The sequence below is a fragment of the Haematobia irritans genome, chromosome 2 (assembly GCF_050003625.1).
Source record: "Haematobia irritans isolate KBUSLIRL chromosome 2, ASM5000362v1, whole genome shotgun sequence".
Lineage (NCBI taxonomy): Eukaryota > Metazoa > Arthropoda > Insecta > Diptera > Muscidae > Haematobia > Haematobia irritans.
The window spans coordinates 77,704,751-77,721,686 of NC_134398.1; the positions used below are offsets into that span (position 1 = coordinate 77,704,751).

A 16,936-nucleotide genomic window follows, 5' to 3' on the forward strand; every position below is an offset into this window, starting at 1 on the left:
GGATATAGACCATTTCACTTCTTGAGGGTATAGCAAGCGCACTGATCATAAAAATTGCTTGAAACTTCATATAAAATGTCCATATTTTACTCCTCGTAATCATTTGAAAAATGGCGGTAAAAATCTACAAATTTCAAATTTTAAATCAAGGCTTTATTTAATCAATTATGATTTTTCTAAAACTCAAACCAAATTGCTTCTTATAAGTCCAGAATCTGATCTAGTCTTCATAGGTAGAATCTTTAAATTTATCTTCGGGAAGAGTACTGGTCGAAGTAAACTATTATATTTGATATATGGTGGTGGGCATTTAAGATTCGGTTTCCTTTTCTGTCTCATTAGAATGCATAACGTGTTCTAATGATTGGGTGTACGGAACATATCTGCTGCTATTGTTTTCTGCTTCGATGGATCAATGAATAGAATTTTTCACAAAGATCGCCATCAATGACATTTTTTCCTACAAAGAGGTGGATTTTCGTTTCGCATATGCATTTCAAGATGTTGAAAGAAGTCAAAATCTTCACGGCTGGTGAATAGCACAAAAGCTCCAACTGTACCACTAAGAGTTGTATAGATCATAGCCTCCGAACCTCTCGGTATTAGGGTGGCCTTTTGCAATGACATAATAATCTCGCCAACATTATATGTTGATATACTCTCACTTTTGAGATGCGCCCGATAGTAAACCTCTATCCCACAATGAATTTGTGCCTGGTGGATCTTCATCAACGTCGTCGGTAACGGAATGTGGTAAGCGTTGTATGCACACGTTGCCAAATTTATCTCCAATTGCTATGGATAAATTTGATACTGAATATGCTCATTGTCACGTTTTCATAGCAGCTTCTTTTTACAAAAGTCGTAAATAGGTAGTATGCGGCCACATCCAGTTAGTAATCTGCCTTGAAAAGCACACAAAGATCCTGGAACTTCATCCAATTCGGTGCGATACATAAACTCTAACGACGAGCAGGTTGGATCTATGGACATCAATAAAGTCACTATTTGTGATTTGATGATTCAACATACCAAATTACAACAACAAAAGAACAAAAAACACAAATGACAGAAATATTCTGTCAAAGTAAAAAAAAATTGCAATCAGCTGGCTACTAATTCTACCTTTTAAGTGTACACTGGGTCTGCCTATCTAATTGAGACGGCTAGATGGTTCAGAGTATTCTTCTACCAAATCGCTGCTTTGCTGCCAACACAATATCCTAAATGGATTATTATCAAAATACCACAAAACCAAACAGGAATTATTTCATCGTTTCATTGTGCGATAGAAATCATGCATTTTAATTCTTACCCGAGGTTCAAATTAAAAAAAAAAAAAAAACACAAAAACAGTATTGATATGAAACGCAGTTTCTAGTACTATGAAGAATAGCCAATCTAAACATTAAAACGTAGTGAAATGGAAGTTTAACATTAGCATTTATAACGCGGTTTCAAACTCCGTAATATTTACCGTGATGAAAGCAAATTAAAATGTTTTATAAGGGACAAAGTTTACAATGTAACTGTGAAACAGCAATCTCATCACTTCGACTTCAACAGCAATAATGAACAATAGCAGTTAACCATGAGGTTCATATACCACCATATTTTTGCCCTCATCTCACGACTTTGAGAAAGGTCAAATCCTATCCTGACTCCGTATCCTCAACAACCATGGTCTATCTACTCCTTTTTTGTCCAAATGTTGGTTGAATCGCAAATTGCCTCTGATTACCCATAGATGGCGTGTTTGTCGACATACGTTATGGCTGGGGAATTCAAATACCCTTTCCAATAAAAATGAACATGGCAACTATCATCATTTGTTCTGCCTATAACTTCTATTTCGTCTCCTAATATGTAAGTCCGCCGTAGTCTCGTCTCCCAATACCGCACTGAATTATCCCAAATGATAACCGTTGGCAGATCACTCATGAAAGAAATCTTGCTAAAACAAAATAACCCTTAGGCATTGCAAACAAAAAATTCCAATTAGATACATTTTGCTATATCTCAAAAAAAAAAAACGAAACATGTATCCGAAATCATTAAAAAAAACTGCTTCAAGTTTCAGTCATCCCCCATCATAACTGTAATAGAGTGGCCGTCACACATTGATTAATTTCTGCAAATAAACACTACGCTCATCACCGCTATCCAAGCCCGTGTTAGCCAAATCGTATGGAGGTGGAGGGGATGGTCAATTGGTGGCGGTGAAGGAACAGCGCCACCGGCAGAAGCAGATTCGTTTCCAGACCAGACAAAACCAGTAGTGTGGTATTGCAAAATATACTACTGCAATTCCGTCAAGGTTTGTACCCCGATACGGGCCTATTCCACATGAATGGATTCCTTCCTTTCTTTCAAAACATGATTTGTGTAGAATTGGCCAGCATTATTGATTTCCTACAGATGAGGACCAGGGGTAGGCGACTAAAAGTTTGTTTAGAAAGATATATCTTATGAAATAAAGTTTCTTTTGATAGGGGAAATACTTACCACACAAACCCAATAAAAAGCTGCAATACTTTCACGGAAATATTGTATAGTGGTAATTTGGTCTGATGTCGGCTTCAATAATTCCATTTGTTTGCTTTGGTCTGGCTGGGAGCACTGGGTGGCCACAACAAGGTCCTGCGTAAAAAACCCCTGTGACAAATTTTTACACGAGGCCAAATATTGGTCCAGCGAACCATTGACCATTTCTTGATAACCAACAACACTCATACTGAGTTCTAAAGGAACTCGTGACCGTGGGATTATTTTCAAAACTACTTTCCTATAACTGTGCTTGACTGTGACGTTCGTTAATACGACCCACAGCGTCTTCAATACGTTCAATGTTTTGGTTAATTTTTTCTTTTTGTTGGTTAATGCTCAAAATTTCGATAATTCATCACCATCTTCTCTAAACAATTGATCAATATTTCAAGATTTTCTGCAACCGAGCAGGATGTGTTTATTCAAAGAACAATACAAATTAATTTCACAACTACGCGGTAATCATCTGGATGTGACAGAAGCAATTACAAACAAACACATTGACAGTTGTTGTTTTTGTCCTAGTGATTTTACCTTTTGAGTGTATCCTGATTTTACTGGGAAAAAAATCTGTAGCAAAAACTTGCAATTTCTCTATCTCATAACCGGAGAATGAAGCCGACCCATTTTTGTCGGCGGCGACTGATACTAAATTTTTGCCTCCGGCGGCGGCGGCTTGACTACTAAGCCGATATAAATTTGTGCATTCGGCGGCTGGCAATTATCCATTATAAAATCAATTGGAAGTTATTGGAATGGAATTAGATTAGTTGTACAACCAATCTTACAATCAAATTTACATTGCATTCAAATTTTCTGAGCAAATTTTTTGCAAAGTTATTATAGCAGTGTGAAATTGAATGATTGTGGGTGGAAGGTTCAAAATTTTGGGAAAAAATACGACAAATAGTAATACATTTTTCTGATTTAAATCGATATTTGTTATTAACTGGCGGCTAAATTTGAGTCGAGATGAGTCGACATATTCGGCGGCGGCGTCGACTGGCCAAAAATGGTCGGCGGCGACTGAAATCGGCAGCGCAACTTGGCGGCTTCATTCTCTGCTCATAACTGTCAAATGTAGTCTCTATCCGGCTCTCTTTTGCTGGCGTTTTGGTGTAAATGAACGACTTCCAGTAAAAATTTGTAATAATTATCAAAAATTATCGGGTTCTCGAACGGAGCTTTAATTGTATTAATATGAAGATTACGCTTTTGTACGAAAAACTGTGATCCACATCTAATTAACGTTCGCGTGGAAAAATTTCGAAATCTTTGCTTTGATGCAACTTTTGATTTTTTTGGTGCAAAAAATAGACAGGCATGTTATTTTGCACAAGTTGCTATGACACTTAACAAACAAGTAATCGAACTCAACGTTTTGAAAATTGAAAATTTATTCAACTGAACATTATGAAGAAAAATAAAACCCAAAATTTATCACAAATGAAATTAAAAAGCAATTTCATATCGCTATCTTATTCTGCAAAAGATTTTAAAGAATTTGAATACTTCTATTTTCAGTTTTAGGTGGCTGGCAAAAACCCTGCACGAGGGTGCCGTCTGCTACGTTTTTGTATACCATTTGGGAATATTCTTTTTAATTTTTTTAACATTTTAATAATTATATGATATATTTGAACGTTTTATTCTTTTAACTGTTTAAGATTTCAATAATTATATCATATAGTTGAATTGAAATCTCAAATGGTAGACAAATTCAACAGAGTATTGATCATTATTCAATTGTTTAATGTAATGTCCATGGGAGTACGGTATACATCAATTAAAATTACTTTTATTTTACAATTTTTCCTATTTTTGCCGAATAAAAAGATATTTAATATTTATTTTTTATTTTATTGTATTTAATTTTTTTTATTATATGAAATATAAAATCTAAAAATATTATTCTTAATTTATTTCATGTCGTATAAGGTAAGCATTGAGGTTATTATTTTAACAATATGACAAAATCGCGTTTATCGGGCCAACCTAATATCGCCATGACAGCTGTCATTTGTATCATTGTGTCATTAATGTAAATGTTTCGTTTTACAATTTTTCAAAGGGTTTTTTATGACACCGGCAATTTTTCATCGGAAAAGCAATCGGGCGACATTTGCTCCTCCAAGAGGCTCCAAAAGCAGATCTGGGGATCGGTTTATATGGCGGCTATATTTGATTATGAACTCTGAAAGCCAAATCGGCGATCAGGCATTAAGAAGTCTAGTAGATACTGAAAAAAAATATTTGAATTTTAAGGAATCTTACACATTTTTTATTATTCGATTTTGTGCACTCAAAAAATAGTTTTCTTTTCTTAGAAAGGATCAGTTTATACGGACTTTTCCGTATGTTAAGAAAATGCGATAGAAATTGGCACAAAATGCTAAATATATTATGTCGGGGAAATAGTTAGCCAACCCCGTATGGTACAATATCAATACCAAACGGTACAGGCGGTACACAAAGCTTGAAAGTACCATACGGTATTAAGAAAGTACCAATATGGTATTAAACACAAAGCCTAAGCGGTATTAATATTTATACCGTAAAGGTATTGATGTATAAACAGTGCGGTATTACCAAATAATACCAATACGGTATTGGGTTTTAATACAAACACATTCTTAATTATGGCAATAATCTTTGTTTCTTTAATTCATTTCATACATACATACACCTTATCATTTCTCCATGCAAAGTTTTGCATTCCACAAGTCGTCTGTTGTGGTATATGGATGGGTTTGGTATATCACTTGCGCATCTAATTAAAGAACATTCGCATTAGTAAACATTAATATTGCTAAAAAATATTATACTTACTAATATTTCGCTATATTCACAGAATTATTTTTTTTTCTGCAGCCATGTTATCCCAAAATATAGTTCTTTATAACCCATATGAAAAAATAAACTACCAAGGCGACCAATTACAAATGGTCGCAACGGCTACATATCATATGTTACGGCGATGTGATTGTTATACACTCATAGAAAAAAGTCTGTTGTTAATAGCAAACACTGTCTGCTATTTTTCAGCAATTTTTAGCAGATTTTTTTTGCTAAAACAGCAAACAATTTGTTATTTTGGAACAGCAGACATACTGCAGAAAAGTCAGTAGTTTGCTGAAATTTCTGCTGATCCGAATAAAATTATAAAGTCTCTCCAGTCAAATGGACAATAGTAAAATGGTACACATTATAAAACTTCAAACGTTAAAAACAATTAGGGCCAGTTTCTCAATGTCTTGTTATTATTTATCGTGTCGATAAAACAGCTGATCCCATACAAAAATTTTACTAACCGGAGGTCTATCCTCCGCTTAAAATTAATCGGAGGATGAGAAACTGGCCATTAGTATTTTTTGATTATGCAATAACATTTGTGAACAAGCACACTTTTTAGTAATTACATTTACATTTACATAGGTGAGTATTAAGTTCGAATTTAGCCGCTAAAATCGCTAAAGTGAAAACTAAATCAGTAAGAAAAATGCATGAAATTATACATATTTGTTGCAAATTTCATTATAACTGGATGGGAAAAAGCCCAAAGCAAATGTTCACAAAGTTTGTATTCCTTAAAATGGATTATTAAAGAAAAGTAATCGTGAAAAAATTACGTTTTTAGCGGCTAAAGGTTGGTATTAAGTTCGAGTTTAGCCCCTAAAATCGTCATCTTTTTCACGATTACTTTTCTTTAATAATACATTTTTTTTGTTTTTAATAATTTTTAGATTGGAAAATTGCTATTATACATTGATATATGGGAGCAACCGTCCTACAATGATTCAAGCCCGTGTTGCATTCAAACGGTTATGGATTCAATCCTAGTTTCGACTAAACACTATAAAGTTTTGCAACGGTGGATACGTGGATTACTCCCTCTAGAATGTTGGTGATATTTCTGAGTGTTTCAAACCTACTCTAAATTTCCCATCGCAATGGGAAATGGTGTTCAGGCTCGGCTATTAAAATGAGATTCCTTGTCTTTGAGCTTCCTGCATGGAATCGGGTGGCACTCAGTGACAAGAGAGAAGTTCAACACTGCTGTATAATAAGGGACTGAATAGTCAAAGTGGGCCTGAAATAGCGGGCTGCCACTATAGCTAACCTAAACTGTACCCGAATGTTTCACAATTGGCAAAGTTCACCTTAAATGTGAGTATTAAAACCAGGGTAACATAACAACCTTGCTAACAGGTTGGCTGATAACTCCCCGGTCTAACTAAGAAAAACACATTTTTTTTTTGTCAAAATTAGTTTTTATTATTCAAAATAGTTCCCTTCAAGAGCGATACAACGATAATAAGGACCTTCCAATTTTTTGATACAATTTTGGTAGTACTCCTTCGGTTTTGCCTCAAAATAGGCCTCAGTTTCGGCGATCACCTCTTCATTGCAGCCAAATGTTTTCCCTGCGAGCATCCTTTTGAGGTCTGAGAACAAGAAAAAGTCGCTGGGGGCCAGATCTGAAGAATACGGTGGGTGGGGAAGCAATTCGAAGCCCAATTCATGAATTTTTGCCATCGTTCTCAATGACTTGTGGCACGATGCGTTGTCTTAGTGCAACAACATTTTTTTCTTCTTAATATGGGGCCGTTTTGACGCGATTTCGACCTTCAAACGCTCCAATAACGCCATATAATAGTCACTGTTGATGGGTTTTCCCTACTCAAGATAATCGATAAAAATTATTCCATGCGCATCCCAAAAAACAGAGGCCATTACTTTGCCAGCGTACTTTCGAGTCTTTCTACGCTTCGGAGACGGTTCACCGGTCGCTGTCCACTCAGCCGACTGTCGATTGGACTCAGGAGTGTAGTGCTGGAGCCATGTTTCATCCATTGTCACATATCGATGGAAAAACTCGGGTGTATTACGAGTTAAATAACAGCTGCCAACACCGCTCAGAATCATCAACACGTTGTTGTTTTTGGTCAAATGTGAGCTCGCGGGCCCCCGTTTTGCACAGAGCATATCCAAATATTGATGAATGATATGACAAACACGTTCCTTTGATATCTTTAAGGCCTCTGCTATCTCGATCAACTTCATTTTACGGTCATTCAAAATCATTTTGTGGATTTTTTTGATGTTTTCGTCGGGCATTCACTGCGTTCACCGTCCTCTGTGCTCATTTCACCACGCTTGAATTTTGCATACCAATCTATTATGTTGATTTCCCTGGGGCAGAGTCCGGAAAATCATTATCAAGCCAAGTTTTTGCTTCCACCGTATTTTTCCCCTTCAGAAAACAGTATTTTATCAAAACACGAAATTAAGTATTAAACTAAAAGCGCAGATCACTTAATTGATATGAATATGTTCGTGACTTGTCTCAAAGAGGATGATCACACTGTCCACAGCCTCAGTATTCATAAGCAGGATATTATTCGATTTTGGGAGAATTTCCGTGAAATTTATGAGGAATTGTGTGACACAATGGGTTCTAGTGATGATATTGCCAAAGTTAAAATATGTCGCGACGTATAAGGCGTATGTGCGTGGACTAGCCCTTATTGAGTCTTTAATAGAAAAGCTCAGTGCGAAGAAGAAATCTTCTAGTTCATCCCTTCCGATTCACCTTCCACCTTGTGATACTGAGATCTTTTCTGGTGATTATAAATCTTGGCCCACGTTCAGAGACATGTTCTCTGCCCTATATAAAGATAATGAACACATCAGTAACATTCAGAAAATGTATTATCTAATGCAAAAGACGGAAGGTGAAGCCCGGATATTATAAAGACATGCCCGATTTCTAATGAGGGTTTTCAGATGGCTTGGCAAAATTTAGTCGACCGTTATGAAAACAAAAGGGTTCTTGTAAACGCCCAACTCAAGATTTTATTCAATCTTGCACCCGTTTTAATTTTATTCAATCTTGCACCCGTTTGTCTCTTTTGGGCATTGATAAGAAGAATTGGGACGTTATATTTATTTTCATATATTTCTTCCTGAAGTTACCTACCATAGGACATTAGGAGCAATCTCAAGAGTCGAGTTTTGACCTACCTAAATGGGAAACAATGGATAAGTTTTTGACTGATCGGTATCAGACCCTTGAGTCCGTCTTTGACATTAAATGCGTCCATAATATTTCGATATCTGGTCCGAGTTATGTTAAAAAACCTACTAGCCCAAAGTGGAAGTCAAGTACTAATAGTAATGGTAACAGAAGTTTTAAGAGCTTCTCTACGACTGTACCATCTAATCCTCAGCAGAAATGTCCTCTTTAATCCGAATCGCATCCCCTTCGATTATGCGCACACTTTCAGCAATTGTAAGAGCTCGAATATATGTTCCTTCTGCAAACAAAGACATCATTCTCACTTGCATAGAAGGAAATCTTTAACACAAGTAAGTCGAGATTCGGGCTCACGACCTGGAACGACCCGCGATATGGAAAATCCAGCCCAATCAGCTTCTGACGATGTTCTTTCTACATAAGAGGCTGTCGGTTCGTTGCAAACTTTTGCACATGCTATGGAAACATCACAGTTTTCTACAGTTGGTAACTACTGTGGTAGATTTGTTTTCTCATGGCGTAAAGTGTTCGGCTAGAGCATTGATCGATCCTGCCTCGCAAGCAACTTTCATTACCCGAAAGTGGCAAAAGAAACTTGTTTTGCCGTTATTCCCAGTTACTTCTGCGAATATTGTTGGCCTAAACGGCACGATATCGGCGAAGTCTACTAATGTTTGTAGGATCTCTTTGTGCTCCCCTATTGACCCAACTTTTGAGTTATCGACAGATGCGTATGCTGTTGACAAATTGATTGGTCGTTTACCAACATAATAGGTTTTGGGAAATCGAAGATGTACCGAAAGTATGCACTATGTCAGAAAAGGATAGATGGTGTGAAGAATTATATCTTCGAACGACTTGTAATGATAATGGTGGATATGTTGTTTCACTGCCTTTCAAGCGTGAGTACCCCAAAGATTTGCAACTTGGTTTGTCCCGAAATAATGCCATTTCTCAATTTAAGCGAAATGAGTCGCGGTTAATGAGAAATCCCGAGCTGAAGATTCAGTATGACAGGGTGCTAGAAAAGTACGCTGATTTGGGACATGTGACCATGGTTGATGAGAATAAGGTAAATTCTTCTGATACTGTGTATAATTTACCCCATCATGCTGTTTTCAAGCCTGACAGCGCCACCACTAAATTACGTGTGGTATTTAATGCTTCCAGTCCCACTTCTAATGGCGTTAGTCTTAATAACGTATTGTATACTGGATCCGTTCTACAAGCAAATCTAATTGTTTTGATTCTCAGATGGAGATTATTAAGAATTGTCTTCAATGCTGACATCGAGAAGATGTATAGACAAATTCTGATTCACGCCGATCAAGCGTCATATCGACGAATTGTTTTCCGTTTAGCCCCTGATGATGTGATTCGATATTTCGAATTGAACACGGTCACGTTTGGGGTGAACTGTGCCCAATATATAGCTATTCGGACCCTACTTAAACTGGCTGATGACGATGAAAGTGAGTTCCCGACTGCTGAGGAGATAATACGTTCGAAGATGTACACTTGCCAGAAAAAATATTCGTACATATGCACATATATTTTTTTAAATCCTAAAGCGGCCGGACGTGTTGTAATAAGCTCCCGGAAAAGAATCAATGTTTTACGGGTTAAGCATTGTTTTGCTGTAAAAAGTGAACAAATATATTATTATAAAGTTTCTGCGTCGATTGAACGAAGTGAATGTTAAATTCATGTAATAAAAGACGAATTGTAAACAAAACCAAATTTATGGGAAGAATAAAACTGAAAGTGAAAAACAAGAACAAGAATAATAAAAACAAAACTAATGAGAGAAGCGCAAAGTGAAGATAAATGTTAAACATATTAATAATGTTAATAAAGAAATAAAAGCTTTTTATTAATATTTCAAATCCTAAAACTCTGAACTATAGAGTCCCAATAAACACAAACGTTTGAAAAATGCAAAATTTCAACAATTTTTCAAACATTTTTTCAAAGGATTAGGGTAATATTCAAGTTGAGAAATTGTTGAGAAAATCGCGTTCTCAACAAAAAACAGACATTACCCTCAACAGTGAAATTCAACACATTAGCAATAATATCTCAAGTGTTATCCTCAAATTGAAATGCATCGCTACTCAATAATTTGTCAAACAATTTCAAATTCAAAACTAACATCGTTGCAAATACTTTTCAAACTAAATTTGTATGAATGATATCCCCACTTAAAATTGAAAGTCAAAGCCAAAATTCTATGAATTTTGTATAATTTATTCATTTTCATCAAATTAAATATATAATAATACACTACACTACATAATACACTACAATACCAATTGATAAATAATAATCTTATTAAACATATCAACAAATAAGAACAAAAAAAAACCAACCAAAAAACTTTAAATATCTTAAACATTATTAGTAAACACTTTTGCATTGATAATTCGTTTTCCTTCCATTTGGTGTCATAAAACAGCATTAAAATTTATTAACAAGCGGGCAATTTGAAATTAGGAACGTATTGGACCGCGTGTTAGAATTGATTTCCAGCAGAAGGAATTCACAAAATATCCATTTTAAACTGATAATAGCATATGAATGTGATGCACATTTTCATCCAGAAGTTGTTGATTTCAACAATTTCTTGTTTTTACAAATTTTAATTGGTTGCACTTGTAATGTTTCTGGAAACTTTTTCTTGTCGATAAGCCACTCATTTTTCATTGCTCAGATTCTTAATGTTTGCAAGAATGTAGCATCCAAAGATTTTGGTTTTCTGCAAAGAGATTTAAATTTAGTGACTTCTCTAAAGTGTTGATTTAATTTTTCATATTGACGTTCCAATTATTATAAACTATTTGAAGCAGTTCCAGTTAATTGTCCACCATTTTTTCATCGGTCAGCTTTTTAATGTTTTCAAGAACGTAGAATCCATAATTTTAGTTTTCTGCAAAGAGATATACATTTAGTGACTTCCTTAAAGTTTTATTTCATTTTTTATTTTCACTTACCTATTTTTATAAACTATTTGGTTATTTGTCTAAAATTTCCATTTTTTTATTTCTTGCAATTGACCACGAACTTCGTTGCGCAAATAAGTATTGAAAACCACATGGTTTTTTCGTTGCATTTTAGGGTAGTGTTTTGTCAAAGTTTTCTCATATTATCTTCAACAACTTTTCAAAGATTTCGTCACCATTTTGGCAAATTGGAAGTAATTCGCAAACAATTTGAAGATGTATTGAAGATGAGCTATTTCAAGTCAAGTTGTATTTATGTTGAAAATTATATTTACCCTCAAACTGAAAAGTTGTTGCATTTGAAAAACGCTTATCCTGTGTTTATTGGGGTGATTATAAATTTTGAAGGAATTTTTCTCATGCCTGAAAATATGCAATAGTTTTGTTTTGTTAAATATTAGCTCTTTGAAGTGGAGTGAACGGAAACGGATGCAAATTGTACTTGTACCAATACAAATAGAGAATTTGTAATAATCAATAAAATAAAATGCCACCAACAACTGGAAGACGAAGTCTAAGATCCAAAAAGATTACTTGTGGTCAGTGCAAACAAGAAGTTAAAGAAGGAAAGCAGGATTTTATTGAATGTGATAAATGCTCTAAATCGTATCATTTGACATGTACTAAGCTGGATAAAAAAACAATATCTTTATTTGTTGAAAAATGAGGAAGAGGAATATATCTGCGATTCGTGTAAGGGAAATAATGATCCTCAAATTACTAAACAATTACAATGTATGGAAGCAAAACTTGATAAAATTGATCGATTGGCCGAGTCCGTTGATTTTATATCCGCGAAATTTGATGAGCTCTTAAAAAATATAAACACTAATACTAAAATAATTGATCGCATTGAAAGAGAAAATGCAAACCTAAAAACTGAAAATTAAAAACTAAAAGAGACTGTTAAAATGTTAAACGATTACAGGTGGAGAAAAGACTATGTTATTAGTTGAGTAGTTGTCGAGGAGAATAAAAGTGCAGTTGAAACTGTTGTTCAGCTCTCAGAGTCTGTTGGTGTTAATATCAAAAAAGACAATATTGAAGAAGCGTATTTCATTAAAAACAGAAATGTAAATAATAAAAGTCAATCTTTAGGAGTCAAATTTAATTCAAAAACTGTAAAAATGTTATGGATGCCAAGAAAAAACTAAAAAAAATGATAATACGAAGTCTGTATATGTGAACGACATTTTGTGCAAGGAATCATTAGAACTATTTAATTATGCAAAGACATTAAAAATCATTGGATATAAGTACATATATACCAATGGAAGCAAAATTTATGCAAAGAAGAGTGCCATAAACAAACCGGAAATTATTCGCAAGAAAGAAGATGTTGATGAAATATTGCTTGAAGCATCAACTAATAACTTCCATGGAAGAAGGTCTATGAGAATTGTACGGGTCGAAGAAGACGAAGATACTGAGGTTGATGAGGAGAATATTGAAGGGCAAGCTGATTTTGTATCACCAGGAGTAGCAATTGATCTGCTACTCCTTTGATCCTTTGTATAGTTTCGGAACAAAAATATAATCCGTGTTTGTGTTATAAACCCACACAAATAGTTTTAATAAATAAATTATTTCTTAATTCACATTGCAAATGGCGTCATGCTATAAACGTCAGTTTTTCAACTCGAAAAAAACAAAGTACCACAAATGGAAAAATTTCACTAGTTTTTCGCATTTTTTTAATTTTGTATGGAGTTTCAACGCGAAAACCGAACAGAGTACCGGCCTTTACCAAGAATAATAGCTATTCAAGAAACATGGTTCCAAAAAGATATAACTCAGATATACAACATTCCTGGATACAATGCTATACATTGCTGTCGTCATGATGGATAAGGGGGCACATCTTTATATGTACGGGACAATCTAACATACACAGTTGAACTTTGTGAGAGTGAAAATTTCATTGAAGCTATAAGAATTTCGGTAGATGGAATTTTAGTAAAAGGAATTCCGCTGAAATTTACTTCGTTTTACCGTTCCCCTAAATGCAATTTGGATGTATTTCTTTGGTATCTGGAAAACAAGTTGTGTGTTCCATGTCGTACTGCCTCTATTGTTGTTGGAGACTCTAACATCGATCAACTGGATCCTAGTAGCTCGTCTGATATGTTCACTGTTCTTTCAAGTGTGGCCTACGAATCGTGTCATGCATTAGTTTCTCGTCCACGTAGCAAGAAATCACTTGATCATGTATATAGCAATATTGAAAACAGAATATGTGTTCATTCAATTGAATGTACCATAACAGATCACAACATCATATGGTGCAGAATGGAAGCTGTGGTTCAAAATAATAATGAAAAACAAGTACCAATGAGACACTATAATTATCGTAATATAACTTAAAATATTCGGAATAATATAGCCAATTATAATCTTACTGGAGATCCATCTCTTGATATGGAAAACATTACTTTTCCTATTTCCGATATAATTTCAGAAAACACAACCTTTGAACAAGTTCAAGGATTTTCGAAATCGATGATAACTCCATGGGAAAATAATCAGCTGCTTTTACTTAGAAAATATAAAGAAAAATTATTGAAGAGAAGAAGAAAACGTGGAATGGATAGAAATACCGAGTTTGTTTTGAAACGTATTAGTCGAATCATAAAAATTGCCAGTAAAGAAAGTATGAACTCTTACTTGAGAAGCTAAGCCAAAATCCTAGGGAATCTTGGAATTTTTTGAATAAATATTTGGGAAGTAAAAAGGAGCAAACCATTAAATTTAAAACTGATTCAAATGGATTAATAGTGGATGATAAGCTGAAATGCAATATTTTTAACGATTATTTCTTAAATATTCCAAAAATTTTAAAACAAAATATAGTTTATGATGATGGTGACAACTTCAACAAATTCGGAACGCTAAAACAATGTTTGTCAAGATTTTCTTTTAATGACATAAGCAGCAATGATATTATGGATTTAATTAGAAATATGAACTGCGCTAAAAGTCCAGGTCATGATGGAATCTCGGGAAAGGTATTGAATCTGTCATATATATTCAATAGAATGATAAATAAATCTATATATCCTGAAGTACTAAAGCTGGCTAAAATAGTACCAATACCAAAATCTGCCAATGCCGAAAAAGCTTCTGATTTTAGGCCAATGGTTAGGTTAGGCTAGGTTATGTGGCAGCCCGATGTATTAGGCACACTTAGACTATTCAGTCCATTGTGATACCACAGTGGTGAACTTCTCTCTTATCACTGAGTGCTGCCCGATTCCATGTTAAGCTCAATGACAAGGGACCTCCTTTTTATAGCCGAGTCCGAACGGCGTTCCACATTCCAGTGAAACCACTTAGAGAAGCTTTGAAACCCTCTGAAATGTCACCAGCATCACTGAGGTGGGATAATCCACCGCTGAAAAACTTTTTGGTGTTCGGTCGTAGCAGGAATCGAACCCACGACCTTGTGTATGCAAGGCGGGCATGCTAACCATTGCACCACGGTGGCTCCCATTTTTAGGCCAATAGCATTATTACCATTATTTGATAAAATATATGAAAAGTTATTACATAAACAACTGTAAACTTATTTCGAACTGACTGGACAATTATATCTGTTTATTCTCCATGATTTATTTATTTTGTTTTGGCAAAATAAAATAAATCTCTAATAGAATAAAAAATTAAAACCTGCTGCCCCTTTCATTCTTTCTATATTGCAGGCAATCCAAAGGTAGTAATTCATACGTCAGGTATTGAATGACACGCGCAAGAACATTTCCCTTGCGTATGCTATTCAAGCCACCAGCCAAATGATATGAAATTCAACACCGGTCATTGGCTTCATATGGAAAAAGAATTTAACTCCAGCATAAGCAATTCCGGCAAATAATTAGACTATGTTATTTTTCTTTTACTTTTGTTGTTTACTTGTATTAACTATTAGTATATAAGGCAGAAGAAATTTAATAAAAATGATCACTACGATTAAACCTCTTGCTGTTTTAATTGGCGTGATTGTATTCTTTCTTGGTGTACCACCGAGTAAAGAATTTTAAACTACCCTTCAAAGAAAGTTCTGGTGTACTACCAGGACTATCATTAAACCATTTATTCTGGTGTACCACCAGAATATACGCTGAGCAAACGAGCTCAAGCATTAACATTTTGGCGACCGTGACAGGACCCTTTGTGCCTGCAACTACTCATCAGGACCCTTTGTACCTCCAACTTCTCATCAGGACCATTTGTGCCTGCAACCACTCATCAGTACCCTTTGTGCCTGCAACTACTCATAAGGACCCTTTATACCTCCAACTTCTCATCAGGACCCTTTGTGCCTGCAACCACTCATCAGGACCCTTTGTGCCTGCAACTACTCATCAGGACCCTTTGTACCTCCAACTTCTCATCGGGACCCTTCGTGCCTGCAACCACTCATCAGGACCCTTTGTGCCTACAATACCCATTGTGCCTATAACTACTCAACAGGACCTTCGTTCCTATCAGGACCTTCGTCTCTACAATTAATCAACAGGACCTTTGCTCCTATAACCTATAACAGTCAACTTTCGTTACGATGGAAACTCAGATTGAGCTCCTGCGACAGCTGAAGGATATCGGCGAAGGCATCGCCAATTTCATCAGAAATATTAAGAAAGATCCAAAAAGCCGAAAGACCACCGCATATTACCAAGTCCGACTGGCTAGGCTCAATGCCGCCTGGAAAGAATTCGAAGAAGCGGACAACCAGCTACGATGCTCAGAGGTTGTCGCTCCGTCCAGCGAATACTTCGTTTCCGGTTATTATGACAAGATCAAAAGCATGGCCTTGGAATGTATAAAATTATTGGAACATGAGCTCATCGAGAAAGTCCCAACATCAGACGCAAAGAACCCTCCAAACGTACAATCCTTACATACGGAGAACGAACAGGTGGGTGCCACTAGCGGTCACGACGGTCTTATTAGCCGTTCGTTGGCCAAAATGGAAGCCATGAGTCGGCAACTAGAAGGTTTGCAAGTTAGTGGCCAGGAGAGAACCTACTATGAGGTGAAAATGGCCACAATAAACCGTCTATGGCAACAGATAGAGTGCCTCAACGACGATGTTCTAGACAAGTACCCAGAGCTACTCGGGTACGATACTGCAAAATACATCTGGCTCGAGAAAGAGGCCCAGGCAGCAGTTATCCAACTCTCTAGTGCCAGCAGGGACTCAACCTTCTCCAACCCGGAAGTTGTGTCCCGATCAACTTCTTTACCACTGCCTGCAGTCACTATCTTCAAATTCGATGGTGACTATATGAAATGGATATCATTTTCGAATCTCTTCACAAAAATGATCCATGAGCAGAAAATCCCAAATGCTCACTAG

The 16,936-nt window shown here is 35.7% G+C and overlaps 1 long non-coding RNA gene across 2 annotated transcripts; it reads right to left on the reverse strand.

Annotated features, from left to right (window-relative positions):
* Positions 1 to 4,386: 4,386 nt before the first annotated feature.
* On the reverse strand, positions 4,387 to 5,466 carry LOC142223047 (uncharacterized). Of its 2 annotated transcripts, none has more exons than XR_012718518.1 (3): positions 5,377 to 5,466; positions 5,232 to 5,317; positions 4,387 to 4,786 (listed from the first exon to the last, which is right to left on the reverse strand). It is a non-coding gene; the product is annotated as an uncharacterized LOC142223047 (long non-coding RNA). The 2 variants fall into 2 exon arrangements; XR_012718517.1 differs by having other exon boundaries at positions 5,228 to 5,317.
* Positions 5,467 to 16,936: the final 11,470 nt, after the last annotated feature.